We start from the raw sequence: 18,460 nt of genomic DNA, 5'->3' as shown, positions 1-18,460 counted from the left end.
CATATATAATTTGTTGAGTTTATCAGTTCAACAAATACCTGTTGGTTGATTAACAGCTGATAGGTGCTGGGCTAGGCTCTGGATTGGATTGCATTTTCTCTCTTCATTATAATTTACTTTTTTTTCTTTCTTTAAGAAGTAGGTTTACACCAGTTGATTTGCAGCTGCACCAAACACTTAACATCTGATCAAAGAACAATTAAATGAAAAATGAATTCAATCTTTAGATTGTGATAATTTGGAGTTGCTCTTATTACAAAGACTAATGAAATTTTACCTAGACAAAAATCTCCTTTTCCTTAGGAACGTCAAATATAAAAATAAAAGCGTTTTAAAATGCAGCTTAAAGTATACTCCCAGATACTTTCAAGCAAATATTGAGTTTCTGGTATGTATATCTTGAGTTGTTCTCACACTCCATAATTCTGTTTTTAATAAAAACAGCATTCCTAATGAGAAGAGGTAATTGGTCTGAACAGCTGACATACATTTAGATACTGATTGAAAGATAAGGGGAAAATAAACTGGGCCACGGCTATTCAGGACTGGCTAGTTTAGTTTTTCATAGGCATAACATTTTCCAAATTACTGAGATACGATATTGAAAATGAAGGGCAACCTTCTTGTTGGGTGAAAGTGTTAGAATAGCCCTAATGCAGAATCTCATTAAAGCAACTGTCAGGATTCCTCTATTTTACCATCACCTCCCCTATTCTGTAAGAAGCAACTGTCGTTTTGAGTGAGTGTACTGCCAAAGAGGCATTTACAAATAAATGAAAAATGTCACAATTGATTTCACTCCTTTCAGAGTACTGTGTGTCAGCCTTGTCACAAACTGTCTTTGCTGCTCTCTGTTTTAGATCTCCCAGCTGGACGTTCAAAATAGCTTTTGATGTTTTAGAGCCTCTTTTATTTGACCCTAGGTAAGCCCTCTATTGGTGACCTTTTGTAAATATTTGTAAAGCTGTTTGAACTGTTAGGGAAAATGAAAACCCTTTCTCTCTGTAACTGCTGTTTTTGTAAAATAGCATCCAGATGTCAATTGTTTACATACACATTTGGTCATCTGGGGGAATTATTTCCATTACAAAACATTATAAAATGTTATAATACTATTTCACATTCTCTTCCCCAATACAATGGTTTGTTATTATGCTTAATTTAACAATAATGCAAATAACAATGTTACTTGTAAATAAGACATGGCAAAGTTCTTCCTGTATTTTGAAAGAACTCAACAAGTGTCTAACTTTATCTTGAATAAATAAGTCATATGATTTATATGTAATATCAATGATATATATTCATTGTTGCCATCACTATAAACCAGTCCACCAACACTACTGCCATCATACTAATGTTACTGAAGACTTATACTGAGCCATATGCTTTGCTAAGCAATTCTATGAATTATAGAAATGTATCACAAGGGTGTCTGAATCCTAAATTAATATGGATTTGGAAAAAAGACAACTAATTAGAAATTGCTAGCAGTTGTTTTTTATTATGGATATTAAAGGAAGCACATCTTTATATAATTATACTGTAAGAGATTTTAATCCATATAATTAATTATAGATCATGCTATCATTTGTGATTACTTAGCTTGCTACCATTGACTTGAAAGATCATGGAATGGACCAATTAGCAATATTCTATTTCTCTTTGAAAATAGAGGTTTAAGCAGTTCATTAATTCAACAAATATTTATTGAGCACTAGTAAGTGCCAGGTAGTTTACATTGAAGGCGTGATTGTGAAGAACATGTATCTATTCTTGAAGAGTTTAAAGTCTAATGAGAGTCAGGGAAACATACAAGTGCAACATAGTGTGATGAGTGGAACCATAGAGATAGCATGGAATACAATATGAGAAATGATGTGGGCACCTAAGCCAGGCTACGTATGGCTACTCGGGGAGTGATGTGGCAGTAGAATGTGTAAGAATAATTAAATTTTGAAGAAAGGAACAGATTGTGAATGGCCTCAAAAATCATATTTAAGAATTCAGGTATAATTGTGTAAAGTGGCAGTTAAACTGGAAAGATTCATGTAATATCGTACAAAGTCAGGCTGGTGATATTCTCACAGAGCCAGCTAACCATGTTTAATAACTAAGAAAGCAGGCTATTCTTCCTTTCACAGCTATATAAATGGAATATGTTTTCTAGAATATAAGATCTTTGTGAGCAAGAACCTGGTCTAATTTCCTTGATTCCCCAGGATCTATTGCAGTTCTTTACACATAGAGGCTCTTAGTATTTATCGTGTGGAATGATAAAATTAAATGTAGATATCTAGAAAATGGATAGGTTGACCCAGTAGAGGCTCCCTCTTTTTATCCCTGATCAGTTGTCACAAATGGCAAAATTCCTTTCCACATCTCCTTTTTACTTTTAGATTCATAATGAGGGTCTTGTAAACCAAAAATAAAATTCTAAGTACCAATTGAATGGACCCCTCCTATTGGCCCACAGCATTCCTAAGTTAACTGTAAAAATTAATTGCAGCCACGATGGGAAGTGGAGGTTGGACCTGCTTCATTATATTATCCACCCTTTGGAATTTAGGCACAACTGATCCGCATTTAACATTCAAGTAGAGACCTCGAGACTGACAATGCAGACTCTTTGTAGCAATAAGATACCAGCATGACAGCTGATCCTAAAAGAAATCAAAGTACAAAGCTTTCCCTAATGGGACACAAGGGGAAAGGAAAAAAGACCTTCCCTTTCCAGGTGTCTTTCCTGATCCAGGAGAGAATTAACTAAGATTCTGGCATTTTTTTTAAGTTGGGTAAGAAACATTTACAATCTATTCTCTCTGAAGCCTGGTACCTGGAAGTTTCATCTGCATAATAAAAACCTTGGTCTCTATAACCCTTTATCTTAATCCAGACCTTCCCTTCTGTTGATTCTAGGTCTTTTGGATAAACTCTTTCAACCAATTACCTATCAGGAAATCTTGGAATCCATCTTTGACGTGGAAGGGTCCATTTTGAGTTGTCCTGCCTTTATGGACTGCACCAGTGTACATCTTAGATATATTGATTGATGCCTTATGTCTCCCTAAAATGTATAAAACTGGGCACATGTTCTCATGACCTTTTGAGGTTCTGTCACAGCGATGTCCTTAATCTTGGCAAAACAAACTTCTAAATTTATTGAGATCTGTCTTAGCTACCTTTTTTGTTTGCAGGTAGATACCTTAGATACCTTTTTGAAAATCAACATAAAATGCAATTTTTCAAATAAGCAATTTGATAATATGTATCAGTAAAATCTCTGTAAACAAAGAATTGAATAAAACTAAGACTAAGTAAAGAAAATAATTTTCAGCAAAAGCAATAACCAGTATGTCCAATATTTATTTAACGTTAGAAAGTATATACTCAAATACATTACAAAAGCTTTCTTTTATATACAGAGAGATGAAATGATAACTATCATTAAATTAATTATATATTGTAAGATAATGTACCAAGGAGATACATTTGATTTGTTTTATAATAAATTGTTTAATGAGTGTTTAAAAATTATGGTACTAGGATTCACAAATCACAAAATTATTTATTTTAATAGTATATATCATTTTATAGTGTGGACACTTTTGGTTTAGTTTAACCCAATATGGATTCTGTCTTTCTTGCCTTTGTTAAGTTCTTCATTCTAGAGACTTACCTATGACCTGGGGTTATTTCTTTAAAATGTATTATTTTATGGTCACCTTACTTACAGATTTGTCCTTGAAAGCAGTAGAACATTTCTGTGAATTTATTTTTTTTGTGGCCACATCAAATTCTGAAAGGACTGTGAACACTCATCCAAGGCACAGAGTAGTATATCAGCTCTCATTTTTTTAAATTGGTCTAAGGATAAAGCATCACAAACTAATAGTTTCAATAAATCCAATAATTTTGGTAGGTCACTTAAAGCATTGTTTTCCAAAATGAAAATAATTTTTAAAAATTAAAAACCTGGCTATATAGAATATTAAAGCTATAAAGAAAACATGAACAAAGATGCCAAGATGGAGTATCTGTCAACCTCAGAGTAACTGATGATTGCCCTGTTGTCCATGGGGTAGTTGCAACATTTTGCCAAGAGAGAAGTAGGAAGTTCTCAAAAAAAAAAAAAAAAAGAAAGAAAAAGCTGCCTGATGTTTTGAAATAATGGGCATTTATCTATCTTGCTGTCAGTTAAAATACAGGTTAAGAATGGCCAAGTATTGAAAAGCCTAATGGAGGAGTACAAAAGTGGCAGAAACAAGCAACATAACTGGGAAGTGTTGAACCAAAAGTTCACAAAATAGAATTTATTCTAGTAAGAGGGGGAAAAAAAGAGCAGATGAGACCAGGTCTGCCGGTAGGATGTGTAAACACCTGTGAGCTAGGCGTCAGTCAAGGGCTGGCTTCTGGCTAGCTTCTAGCTGGGCCAGGTGGTGGTAACAGTATGCAGCAGAGACTCCCTTGTTTTGGGGTCATTTCCTATGCTTATTCTCTCTGTTGGTTTCCTGCTTCCACCTCCTCATTCTGACAGCACCTGTTCTATAATATTACTTTGGCAGGCAGCCTTAATGTACATTTTAACAAATTCTCTGTGCCAAGTTTTCTCTTTAAGTTACTAAAGGTAATTGTTAAAAAACTTTCAGAGCAAGTGGGATAAAACAAAACTGTTCTATGGAGGCTATAATAGTCAGTCAACTATGCTGGTAGCCAGAAGACTTCTTATGAATTTCACGTACTACATTAGAAGCTGGCTTGTTGACAGGAAAAATTTTAAAAGTTTTTTATTGTCTCTACAATGGGGCATACATTTACCTCACTTCGTTCATACTAACATGCCCTGTTTGACTTCTGTTTTCCTTTAATAAAGCTATGTAGATTCCCAGGGACTGAGACAAAAGCAGTTGATTTGCATTAGGACAAAGCATTTTCCCAAAAATACAATGTGACTCTTGACAACTTGTTGCCTTGGAGACTAAGAACTTTACATGTGAGTTTTCCGAATGATAGGTATTTTTAATTTATCTATAGAAGATTCAGTAGGATTTTCTTATCTTAATAGCTCCTGCCCAACTATGTACCTTTTGCCATATGGAGGTAGAAGGGGAAAATTAAAATGATCCTCAAAACAGGAATGGCACAGTTCCTGTTTGGAACATATTAGATCTACTGGAAGTAAGGTTTTGCATCCAGTAGAACCAGAGCTTTTCACATGTTATTTACTCTTACCATGTTGCTCTTCTTTAACTCCAGACTCTTATACTGAATATTTATCCCTGAAATATTAAAATTCAGGTAACATTAATTTAAAAGAAACCTCTGAAGCCCCTTTCTCTCAATACCTATTATGCCACACTTCACATTCCATTTAATTTTAATTGGGAATGAAGTGAGATATGAATTATCAAGAGAATTTTCTCACAAATTCTGTTAACAGATTTTTTTGATTGCCATATATCTGAATGATGTTTTTAAAAATTTTTACATTCCAATTTATGTTCTTCTAAATTAGAAAATTGGAATGTGTGACAACATAGCTTGATATGTGCTAAAAGCACAGGTGTCAGAAAGATGAAAGGTGATGGTTGAATAACATAAAGGTTAATAGTCAAGGAATTTGACAGCTTTGTAAGAACAACATATTTACTTAATAAATTGAAAGTGGGTTAATCAATCATTCAGCATATTCTAAGTGTGTGGTATGTGCATGAAAATACACTGGATGCTATGAAACATTTTTTTAAAAGCAGTTAAAAAGCATTAACTTGGCTCCATTTATGATTTTTGTCATTGTGAAATGTAGAATTCAGTATGTTTCTTGCTACACAACTCTTTCCAACTATAGGAAAACAAAATAGGCAGTAAAAAATAAAATAGGCAATGATTAGGGACATATTTAGGTATTTAATATTTGCTAATTGTAAGATAAAGACACTGCTGATGATGCAGGGCAGATGGGCACCAAACTTGGGGCTTAGCCTGAGAGGATTCTTGACTTCACTCAGGAAACAATTCAAGAGTGAGTCGGTGGTGGAAGAAAGCATGTCCATTGAAGCAGCAGTGCACAGCAGAGTGACTACTTCTAGCAGAGCAGGGCTAACCCATAGGAAGTGTGCTCAAAGTAGCAGTGTATAGGCTGTTGGCCAACAGTATTTATATCCACTTTTAATTGTGTGCAAATTAAGGGATAGGTTATTCAGAATTCTCTAGAAAAGGAACGGCAACTTCCAGGTGTTGCCGTGGCATTGTAAACTGTCATGGTTCTGGTGGGACTGTCTTATGCTGATACACATCAGGGAAACTAGAAGTTGCTTTCAGAACAATTTGCCACTTCTGTCTGATTTCTTCATTTTATCCTGTCAGGACCAAGAAAGAAGTCCTGCTAATCTACCTCATTCTCCTCTCAGAGAATATATACTCCTCGTTAAGTTTAAGGGAGTTGCAAAGGGCAGAGGTCTCTCTTCTGTTACTGTTTCCTGCTGATCTTATGGGCATGAGCCTTGCTTAGTGTTGGAAGAGTAAACATCTCTGGATGCCTGATCTAAGGGGCCCAAAGGCAAGACGTCTTTATTTCCTTGGTCAGAAGATGGGATGAGTTGGAAGTCTTGTGCCAACATCTTCTTTATATGGAAACTTTATAGTCTGGGAGACTCAAACTATACTGAGAGGTTAAACAAGCACGGGACAAAAATTAGCAGTAACAAGTTAGGTATCAAAGGTCCCAGGAAAGGTAAAAGCCAGATAAGACTTGAGAGGGTGCTTTTGATAGTCAACCAGAAAGTTGGGGTCAGTTCCCTGGTTATAGCTATGTAACCAGGTAGCTTGTTTTTATATATCCCCACTTGTCCAGAGTAATATACTTACAGCAAGTCTTATTAATAACTGCACAGACTCCACCTTGTTTATCTAGTAAATAGTTGAATGCTAGTCTGCTGTCAAGGACTACACTTGCAAAAGAGCCTAGGGACTACTGAATTGCCTTTAATGCCTGACCTGTGTTAATGGCCATTGACTATAGGGTTTGAGCCAAGTTTTTTAGGGTTGATTCATGGTGGATTAAGCCACCCAGGGAGCTTCTAATCCTGCTGTTGCCCTGATTCCCATCAGAATTAATACTATTACTTATTTCTGGTATTCTTGGGTCTTATGGGGTTGTAAGCAGTGACCCCAGAAGGGGTCAAAGTTGAGACCCTGTGGGGTGTGACATCTAAACTGTGCTGCCAAGTTGGGTTTACAGAAATATTTTTCCATTGCTCTAATTAGGATTGTCAAACCACCCTTGTTTTCCACAAAGTTGTGGTACCACCACCTTCCGAGATTAGACAGTTGTTTTTCCCTTGCAAGTTCTGATGTGGGAGGAAGCACCACATATGTTTTCTCAGTTACAAGTGGAATCTGATTTCCTTATCCATGGCCTTGAAAACTTGGTCACTAGGGTTGGATCAGAGCATCATAGGAATCTTCCATTTTCATGTCATTAACACAGCAATGGGTGCAAAAATAGTATCATTAGTGCACTGGAGGTCCAGGTACCCAGTCTTCCAGGTCCCGATAACAGGGACAGGGGAAGTTCAGTAGAATTTATCAAGTGGGGGAGAGTTCCACCTAAGAAGTAGGGGACTGGGTATTTGGGGACCACTATGGAAAATTAGGAGATCTGAGGAGATGGCCATGAGATTTTTCTGAATGTGCCAGAAGGTGGAATTCTCTATCTTGGGGATGTTGATGACAAATCTAGCAACCATGATGATGATTTCCTGATATTATAATTTTTGAAATATTTGCCATAGATTTTTTTTCCCACCCACACTGGATTAAATTAATTGGGAGAGCAAAGAGGATTAATAGAGGCAACATGGTGTCCGGTTGGGTCTTAGAGTGGCCTCTACACTCAAAATGGACAAAAGAGGTGTTTCTCAGGAGGAGGCAGTTTACCAAAGGAATGGAAAGGAACTATTAAAATCAGGAAGAAGAGAAAAATTGTGTCTGTGCCCACCCATAGCATTTTGTTACCACTTTGGGCTGAGTGTTGATTCTTTTAAATAGGTGGAGGAGGTCTTCCAGAGGTGTAGGTTGTGGTGTCCTCCTGTGCCTGTGGGGACTCAAAAGAAACAAACTTAATCCTGGACAGGTGCATTCAGCCAGTGATCCCTCCTCAAAGCCCAACAGCAGCAGGAATACCCAACAACACATGATAGGGGCCCTTCCATCCTAGTTGGAATTCATCCTAGGGGAATCCTTCCTTCCAAGTTCTTAATGGGACAAAGTCTCCTGGTTGAACAGGGAAGCTATTCTTTTCCCTTGTGGGAAAGGGCAATATTTTATTTCCATATTTTTGAAGGGCCTTTTGAACCTGACCTAAATTCCAAAGTGGAGGGCATAGTGAGGCATGTGCAACCCCCTGTTTTCCATCGTGTGTTGAATTAGTTTTCCAGGTTTCTTAAGCAAATTAAATGCTTTAGACCAGATGGGAATGGAAGTTGTCAGACAACCACTAGCCCTTAAAACCCTTTAAAGCAATATAAGAATCAAAAACCAAAAGCCAAAAATATGGGTACCCACTAAGAAAAATCAGAAGTATAGAATCAAGTTATACTGGAGGAAAACATATAGACATCTAAGATAAAATATTTCAGCATCAACTCGTAACAACAGTAAGAACCAGAGGAGAAAAAATTATAGAAACTGTTGAAAAAGCTGAAGGAGAGAGTTATCATCTCAGGCTTTCTCAATACCTTAAGAAAACCTTGTTTTAACATAGAGGATCATTTTTTACAAAAATTATTATAAACAATTCCCTTTTAATGACAGCCAACTTAATCACATACAAAATTTCTTCATAAATTTCCCTTCACAAACCTTATCACAACTCACACAGACCATTTATAACATGCTTAGATTTTCTGACTTGTCTTACACTACCTATTTCTTAAATAAGCAGTCATTTTACTTTAGGATGATAATTTACCATACAGGATCTTTTTTTCATATACAGTTATTCTCTTTTCTTTATAACCTTTCTTACCATAAATATATCTTCACATCTATAACTTTCTTCACATTTCTTTCCCCTTCTTAACTGGTTCCTTCCTGCTTGGTTTCATAACTAACCTTTTCAAGTTCATAACTTGAATCAACCTTTAGGTAACTTCTAAATTAGACATAATTAATTTTTTCTAAATAAGAATATATCTTCATTCGGTATTTGTTTTTTTACCTGCCACATGGAGATTACCCATGACTATTCTGTGGAGATGGTAAGGTGTTAAGTGGGAGTCCTGCTGGAGCACAGGCCCTCTTAGTCTTGGGCTTGATTGGCCTAGGCCCCCTTTGAAGCTTGTAACAGTCCCTTTTCCAATGGCCTTCTTGCTTACAGAAGGCACACTGATTCCGGCCCATGGACCAGTGAGTCAGAGGCTCTCATCTGGACATCTGAGACATCAATCTTGTGACATTTCCTTAGGATGGGTAATCCTGAGTTGCTGGAGGGACTTAAGGCTGCCACTAAAAATTATGCTTTTGGGCTATTTCCTGTGGTTCCCTCCACCGCTTTTGCCCTGTACCTATTGTTATAAATTCTAAAGACCAAGTTTAATGGTTGACTCATAGAGGTTTGAGCTCTCATTTCTGCCTTTTGTAGCTTCCTCCTAATGTCAGTGATAAACTGAATGATACAGTGCATACCCAGGGGAGCTTGCCCTTCCAGGGAGTCTGGGTTTGCATTAGTATATTTTCTGAGTATCTTAATCAAATGGTCCAGAAACAGAGTGGATTTTTGTTCTTCTCCTGAGATACTTCTCTAACCTTGTTATAATCAGCTGGTTTAAACACACATTTTAAAATATCTTTTATTAAAATAGTCACTATGTGATATCTGTGTTTGAAATCTTGAGATCCCTTCTGATAATCCCACAGAGGGTCTAGGACCGTGAAAGCCTGTAAATAAGAAACTTTTTCCCATTTTTCTTCTTTTTCACAAAGCACATCTAATTGTAAAGTAGTATGATACTACTAGGCTGGGATCACAGCTTCACCCATGTGATAAATGGCATGACCCTGGTTAGGAGCAGCCATTCTGTCAGCATATTTATGGGCACTACCCAGAATCCTTTGTTTCTTTTTTACACTTACAGCAGGTTGACAATAATATTTGCAAGTCATGCCAAGTTAAGTCAAAGGACATGATCAACTTAACAAACTCCTCTATAAAATTCCCTGGATCCTCTGAAAACTGGTCAAATTTTTCTTGCTAAAAGCTAAATCAGACATAGCAAAAGGTACATATACTCTGATTGTCCCCTCATCTCTGTCACCTACCTCACACAATGAACATAGGTTCTATTCTGGGGGCTATTTAGTGCCCCACCCCTGGTAGTACTGGTTGTACTTACTTCCTTGGGCAGCAAGAGGAAGGGGCTAGTTGGGTAAGGGGGAAGGGTGCCTGATAACCTTAAGGTGGAATCCTCTGCTAGAGAACTGGTGGAATCTCACCTCAGAATTGGAATACTAAGGAGGCTATGAGGAGGGCATGGGTCTTCTAGGGGTAGCAGCTAGGAGGGGATCACCTAAGATATCAGGCATGGCTTCTTGGTGCCTGGGAAAACCATGAGTCAGACACATTCTACAATTATCCTTCAAGTCAGGATCATAGTAGAGGACCGTGAAAGCCTGTAAATAAGAAACTTTTTCCCATTTTTCTTCTTTTTTACAAAGCACATCTAATTGTAAAGTAGTATGATAGTATAAAGAGACATTTTTTTCTCTTCAAGCATTCTACTTTTAATTCTCTCCAATTGCCTAAAAGGCACCATAGTGGTGAGTTTTTCATCTCCTGGTGATGGGTAAGTGTCCCCTCTGTGTCCCCTTGGGTATTGGGTGAACCAGGAAACGAATCTTCTGGCAAAGCGGTCAATTCAGAGTCCCTGCCATTTGGGTGCCTTGGACAGAAGCACAACTGACCAACTATATACTTGTCCCCAATTCTCTCAGTCCTTTCTCCCCTAATGTCATTGTTTTTTCCACCAACAATTTTATCTTTCACCATGAAATATATGTTTTATTTGCAGATTTTGCTTTGGCTCCCTGCTAACTATATTTGTGCAATTTTTTAAGGCAGGGCACTTGGTTGTGAGAGGTCCCCCACCGTTGACTCTGGGATATTAGTCACATTGTTCTCTGTCCCCAACTTGGCTATTGGGGTTCACTGTTGCCTGTCCCCCAGATGCTCCAGAATTTTTGGCATTTGGTATGGGAACTCTCCTTGGACAATACTCAGGTCCTCTGAGTCTTTTGGCATTTGATACTCTTGGCCACTCCCTGCGTATTCCAGGGTTTTGGGCACTGGCATTCCCTCTAGGATTGTGGGTTAGAGTCTCATCCTAGGGGATTCTTGGTCTTGGCCTCTTCTTGTTTTCTACCCTAAATTTATAATTTTCCATAACAGCATATTCTTCTCTTATTGTCAGTGTATTTACACTTTTTCTTCTATTCTTTGCATACATAAAAATACATCTTTTGTCATACTGTGTTCACTGGCAAATGCAGTCATCTATGGCCCACTCATTACTTATAATCCACTTTCAGGATGCTTTGCTACAGGAGGTGGGAATTTGCAGAGGAAAATAAGGGAACTCTTGCTAAACTGAGAGAAGCTTCTGTGTCTGATAGAAGTCCTTCTTAGACATGGGGACAGTAGAAAGTATCCTGAAAGATGCTGGCTCTGAAATAAGTTTTTGGCTAGCGTTCCAGTGGTGCTGTGTTAGCAGCTCTTTAGTGTTACAGCCTCTGTGTTACATTGCTGCAGCTTCTGTTGCTGATTTCACCTTGCTGTTTCACCAGCACCTCGTGTTGTCTTCTTGAGCTGCACATTTGGACACTAGATGATGCCAGGCAGACCAGCCCCCAAACAGAGGCTTAGCCCTGGAGGGTTCTTGGCTTCACTCAGAAAGGAATTTGAGAGTGAGCTGGTAGTGAAGTATGCATGTTTACTGAAGTGACAGTGTACAGCAGAATGACTGCTCCTTGTGGAGCAGGGCTAACCCATAGGCAGTACACCCAGAGTAGTGGCATTGGCTGGCAGTATTTATACCCACTTTTAATTACATACAAATAAAGGGGTGAGTTCTTCAGAAATCTCTAGAAAAGTGGCGATAACACACAGATGTTGACATTTCATTTGTAAACTGTCATTGCACTGATGGGAATGTCTTATGCTGATGAACAGCAAGGGCAACTACCTGTTGCCTTCAGCACCATTTGCTGGCTCTAGCCAGTTTCTTCATTTCATCCTGTTGGGACTGAGAAAGAAGTCCTGCTGGTCTCCTACCTCATTATGAGAATAATTAGATGAGGGCTGAATATGTGTGCTGTGGAATTTTCCGAGAGGGCATTTTAGAGGTGATACGGCTTGAGCTGGACTATGACAGATGGGGAGAATTTGGGTGGCTGAGCAGTAAATAGAAAACTTTGTGGGATTACCCAACAGCATGAACCATAGAGGCGGTACTTTAGCAGGTAATGCCAGAGAGATTGATAGTGCAAGGAGACATTAGTGACTTGAACAGAGGATTTGTCCTGGAAAGTTATTAGATGTGAGAAGCAGGTACGGCTTTTAACCTAGTTGATGGACAGTTGCAAGTTCTTGAGCTGGAAGTGCCATTATAATAATATTGTCTTCTGAGGAATTAACTTGAGCTGGGATTAGAGGCAAGATGATTGGCTAGGAGAGAGTTTTGGGCGTTATGCACTAGATGAAGTTGGCTGAATGGGAGTGGTAATGGGGGAGTCAATGAAGAAATACAGTCTAAGTAATTAAGCTATATTTCACCGATACTTATTTCTTATTTACAAATATAGTACAACAATTAACTCATTCCAGAGACAGTAATTAGCAATCAGGTTAAATTACTTTGATTACCTCTTTTACATTTAATTAACAGCATTTTAAGAAAACTGCTTTCTAAGATATTTTATAGTCTATATCATTTCTGTTTTGCTTTTCCTTTATTCTTTCCCTCTCACTTTCCCTACTTCAGCCCATTTTCTCTGTCCCACTCTTTCCTACTTTCCCTTTTAAAAGGACAAAATTTTAGGGTATATTTTACTAAAGTGAAATGAATCAAAATAATCATGATTTCATGGAAGTATTCTGTAAACATAATTTAAAAGTCACATAGGCTGGCCAGATGCTGTGGCTCACACCTGTAATCCCACCACTTTGGGAGGCCGAGGTGGGTGGATCACTTGAGGCCAGGAGTTTGAGGCCAGCCTGGCCAACATGATGAAACCCTGTCTCTACTAAAGATATAAAAATGCACTGGGTGTTGTGATGTATGCCTGTAATTCCAGCTACTCAGGAAGCTGAGGCAGGAGAATCACTTGAGCCCAGGAGGCAGAGGTTGCAGTGAGCGGAGATCATGCCAAAGCACTCCAGCCTGGGTGACAAGAGTGAGATTCTGTCTCCAAAAAAAAACAACAACAATAAAAAAAACAACAACCCCTCTAATACTTCTTTCGTTCTTCCCACCCCAATCCAGTCCTGATTCCAAGAGGCAACCATTTCCAACTGTTCCAGGTTTTTCTTTTGATAGTTCTATGCTTATAAAGTTATTTCTTGATTTTTAAATGGTTTGTATTACCCACTGACTTCTTGTTTTATTGGTTGAGAATTTGTTTTTCTATATCTGACATTCAGCAATATCAAATATTTTTCCTTCATTTTAATTACAAGGTTATATCACATGTGTTTATTAAATTAGTAGTTTTTACATTTATAACAACTATGTGAATATTGTTTGAACCAAACCATATATTATGATTTTTTTCTTTCTCATACATTAAAAAAGTCCTCAAATTCTTTCCTTTTTTTGTTCAGTTTTTAGCACATCTTTCGCTATTTGTTCCCAAATGCTCCATTACAAATGTCCTAAATGGCTATCAATAATCTTTTAATTTTCTTTTCTTTCCATTTTTTTTTTTTTTTTTTTTTGAGACAGAGTCTCACTCTGTTGCCAGGTTGGAGTGCAGTGGTGCAATCTTGGCTCACTCACTGCAACCTCCATCTCCAGGATTCAAGAGATTCTCCTGCCGCAGCCTCCCGGGTAGCTGCGATTACAGGCATGCGTCACTATGCCCAGCTAATTTTTGTATTTTTAGTAGAGACAGAGTTTCATCGTATTGGCCAGGATAGTCTTGATCTCCTGACCTTCTCATCTGCTCGCCTCAGCCTCTGAAAGTGCTGGGATTACAGGTGTGAGCTACTTCGCCTGGCCTTAATTTTTATTTATTTATTTATTTGAGACAGAGTCTAGCTCTGTTGCCCAGGCTGAAGTGCAGTGGCATGAACGTGGCCCACTGTAACCTTGACCTCCTAGGCTCAAGTGATCTTCCCACCTCAGCCTCCCATGTTTCCAGGACCACAGGCAGGTATCACCATGCTTGACTAATTTTTTAAAAACTTTTTGTAGAGACAAGGTCTCGCCATGTTGTCCAGGCTGGTCTTGAAATCCTGGGCTCAAATGATCCTCCTGCCGTGGCCTCCTAAATGTTGGGATTACAGGCACGAGCCACTGTGCCTGGCCTCAATAATTTTTTTAAATGGTCAAATTCATAAAATAACTCTTCAGCTACCTTAAACTTTTCTGTTTTTGTTTTGGGTCTGATAATGTTCCTGTTATATCCCTTTATTCTCCTGCATCAATTTTAACTATCATTTCTAGGCCAGATAACTGTCATCCTGGAACTTTTCTTTTATACTTTTATGTATTAGGATTCTGTGTTACCTGCATCCAGTACCTTCCTAGGAAAGGGTGCCTGGGAAAGTTTTTTGACTTCTTACATGCCTGAAACGTCTTTTTTCTGCTCTCCTGTGTGATTGATCGTTTGATTTAACATACGCAGCTGCTTCTCAGAACTTCAAAGCCTTTGTTATCTTGTGGTATTTCTTTTGATAGATCAGAGTCCATGCTGATGGTTGGTGCTTCTTTACTCAGATAATGTTATGATCACTTTGCTGGATATCTATATGCCTTTTCAAACTGGACTTTCAACTTCGTATTTTTGTTTTGCTTTGTTTTTATTGTTACTATTGTGATATTCCTTCCTGTGATTTCTATCTTCATTTCTGAAACTTCTATCAGAAAAATGCTAGCCATCCTTCATTGATTTTTTGATATTCTCTGTATATCTTGTGATTTTCCCATTTCCTTTTGTTTCTGATGAGTTCCTTAGTTTTATTTTTTATTATTTTTTTCATAATTTTAGGAACTATTTATTCTGTGATTATTCCTATTGTATGTTATTCTTTTTTGTTTTATTAATTATATAAATTATATATTAGTTTCTATTTTGTTGAAATCTTTCTCACTGTCTACATTGTCTCTGTTTCTTCCTGTTTTCCTTTTTTTCTGCTTGTTTGTTTTGGTCTTTTTCATGTTGAGGTATTTCTCATGTGTTTGATAATTGTTAAATACTAATTTTAAGAATGAAACACTAAGAGTTGATAACTATATGCTACTTCTTAGGTAAGATTTGTTTTTTGGTGAGTTTCACTATGAAATAATGAGGAGAAGGCCTTTCCATTTTTACTTATCTGATGATACTTTCTCAGCGGGTAGAAAAAACTAATGGAACAGAAGAAACTAATCTGGGACAGGAAAAGAATGAAATTCCCACAAGTCAGTATGTAAACTTTACCTAATTCCCTTGTTTTAACTTTGCACTTGGTATTCCCAAGTTTGAGATACTCTGGTTCAGTCTTTCTGGGACGTGTACCTTTGCTCTTTTGTTTGGAAGAGGTGAGAAGAGGGACCAGTCTTCTGGTTCTGCAGTCAGAGGAGGAGACTTTATTCGAACATTCGAGGAGTCCTATTCTTAGCCGCTGCAGTTTTCTCCTGATTTTCATAATACCTGGTAATGCCACTTGCTGAACCCCTGAGGGGTTCTGTGGTGCAAACTGGCATTCCTTATTGATGACTTCCTCTGCAGATTCTTCTGTTGTACCTTGTGCTCTGCTAATTCAGTTACACTTCTTCTACCCTTTTTCTGTCTTGTGACAGGTGTTTTTTGTTGTTTTTTTTTTTATTTTTGTTTTGTTTTGTAGACAGAGTTTTGCTGTGTTGTTCTTGCTCGAGTGCAGTGGAGTGATCTTGGCTTACTACAGCCTCGACCTCCAAGGCTCAAGCAATCCTCCCGCCTCCGCCTCTGGGGTAGCTGAGACTACAGGTGTGTGCCACCACACCTGGCAAATTTTTAAATTTTTTGTAGAGATGGGGTTTCACTATGTTGGCCAGATTGGTTTACAGGTATGTAAATCTCTTGAATATTGTATCTTCTTTCCTGTTCTCTTTGCCTTCATGTGTAGTACTGTTTTTGAAATTTTCCAATTCTTATTTTAGTTGGATTTGGGGATGGAGAAGAGGTAAAGATGTATTTAACCAGAAATTAACTCTTTATTTTCAAAGAGAAGAGTAAGGCATTATATTATTCATTAGATTGATTAGTTTCTGTTGGTTCACAAACTTAATTTTATAATGTGGGACTCAAAAGTGTGTATTTTCTTTCTATAAGTTTTCTCTAGATCATGTTGGCCCAATTCGAATAGCAGTAACATAATTATGAAATGATAGTAAGCATAAGTGAGTACCAACAATGTGGCACTCACTGTCACATAAGTTGCCTTACATATACACTATGATTAGCAGCAGTGACAAGTACATTTTTAAAGGGAATGAAGAGGCAGTTTCTGGGTTGATTACCAATACTTTACTTAAAATAATAAAAGATATTGATTGCTTATACATTGTTAAGCTCTAGGATGTGCATTATAGTGTCCTGTGTGGGAATAGTAGGTTCATTTATAGGTACTTGTGGCAATAGCAAGAAATTTCAAGAGGTGAAGGTGGTGAGCAGGACATGATCACTCTCTCATTTCAATGCCTCCTTGGGCCTAATAATTTAAAAGGATTCACATTCTACAGATAAAAGTTCTTTTCCTTTCTCTGTATTCTGTTTTATTCCTTAGGTCCATATGACCAAATCCTACATTCTTCCTAAGATATCATTTTTCTATATATTTTTTATCTTAATTTTATACTCCTAGAGCAATAGTTCTGAGTCAAGTCACATTGGGACATAGTTTGGTGAGAATAGTTATAGCTCTTTAAACTTCAGATTAAATAAAAGTTAACATAATTGTGAGCATATTTTGACACGTTCTCTGAAGCCTTTCAACTTACCGCATTTCACAAAATGTTGAAATAGTAAATTACAAAAGAATTAAAATGCTTCACCAATTTGTACCTCACTGATGTCATCATATTCTTGCAGCATAAAGCTGGAGGTGAAAAGGAACCACCTTTATAAATTACCGAATGAAAAGTAAATATGTGCAATCTTTTTGGGAAGCAATTTGGAATATGTATCAACAGCTTTTAAAAAGTGCCTACCTTCTGATCTAGACATCTAATTTTAGAGTTCTCTCCAAAAAAGGAAACCAGAGATGTTAAAACCACATTTAGTTCATTATGAACTATGTAAACATAAAATTGGAAACAACCTAAATTCATACAGCGGGAGAACTTTAATTAAATTTTGGTGAAACTGTATGATAGAGTATTATATAGCTCTTGAACACTATGTTTTTAAAGGGTACATAACACACCATATGAAATTTCTGATGTGTTAAGTGAAAAAACAGAATGCAGAATTGTGCTCATAGTACAGTATAAAGTGGGTTCAAATTAATGTACATATGCCCAGAAAAAAACTAGAAGAAAATAAACCACGCAGCAGATAATTTTGTCTCTGCATTATTGAATTATAGACAATTTAAATGTTCTCACGAATTCTTACCTACAATTTCTAGATTTTCTAAAGTATGTATTACTTTAAAAATACAAAAAGCATATAGTCTTTAAAAACACTTAGAAAAACAGAAAAAAAAATCTTATCAGTTTGCTGGTGACAGTAAGTCAGGCTAAGTGTTGTTTGGTTCTTCCCTACTTTCATATCATCATCTGGGAATGGTGCTAACAGGATAGAATTTCTCTCCTTACTGCACTGGATTGTTATTAACAATTTTCTGATTTGGGAAAAGGCACTGACTCCTATCATTTATATTGCCTCCTTTCTTCAGTTACATGAGTCAACTCTCCCATCTTCTATATCTTAAACACAACTATTGAACTGGCATATGATTAGTTGCTAATTATATTTTATTACTATTTTTTGAGACAAGGTCTTACTCTGTTGTCCAACCTACAATGCAGTGGCACAATCACAGCTCACTGCAGCCCCAATCTTTCTGGGCTCAGGTGATCCTTCCACCTCAGCCTCCTGAGTAGCTGGAACTACAGTCATGCAGCACCATGCCCAGCTAATTTTTGTATTTTTTGTAGAGACAGGGTGTCAACATGTTGCCCAGGCTGGCCTGCAATGCCTGGGCTCAAATGTTTCACCT

General features: G+C 37.4%; 1 long non-coding RNA gene across 1 annotated transcript in view; it reads left to right on the top strand.

The window, feature by feature from the left end:
• Positions 1–858: 858 nt before the first annotated feature.
• The window catches only part of LOC105513290, a 217,528-nt gene continuing 199,926 nt past the window's right edge, over positions 859–18,460 (top strand). Inside the window, exon 1 of the long non-coding RNA XR_001001985.1 lies at positions 859–923. This is a non-coding gene — a long non-coding RNA (uncharacterized LOC105513290). The remainder of the gene's footprint in view (positions 924–18,460) is intronic.

The sequence above is a fragment of the Colobus angolensis genome, unplaced genomic scaffold (assembly GCF_000951035.1).
Source record: "Colobus angolensis palliatus isolate OR3802 unplaced genomic scaffold, Cang.pa_1.0 Scaffold228, whole genome shotgun sequence".
Taxonomy (NCBI): Eukaryota; Metazoa; Chordata; class Mammalia; order Primates; family Cercopithecidae; genus Colobus; species Colobus angolensis.
Note: the sequence above shows the minus strand (reverse complement) of the source record. Positions and strands in the feature narration are given on the sequence as shown.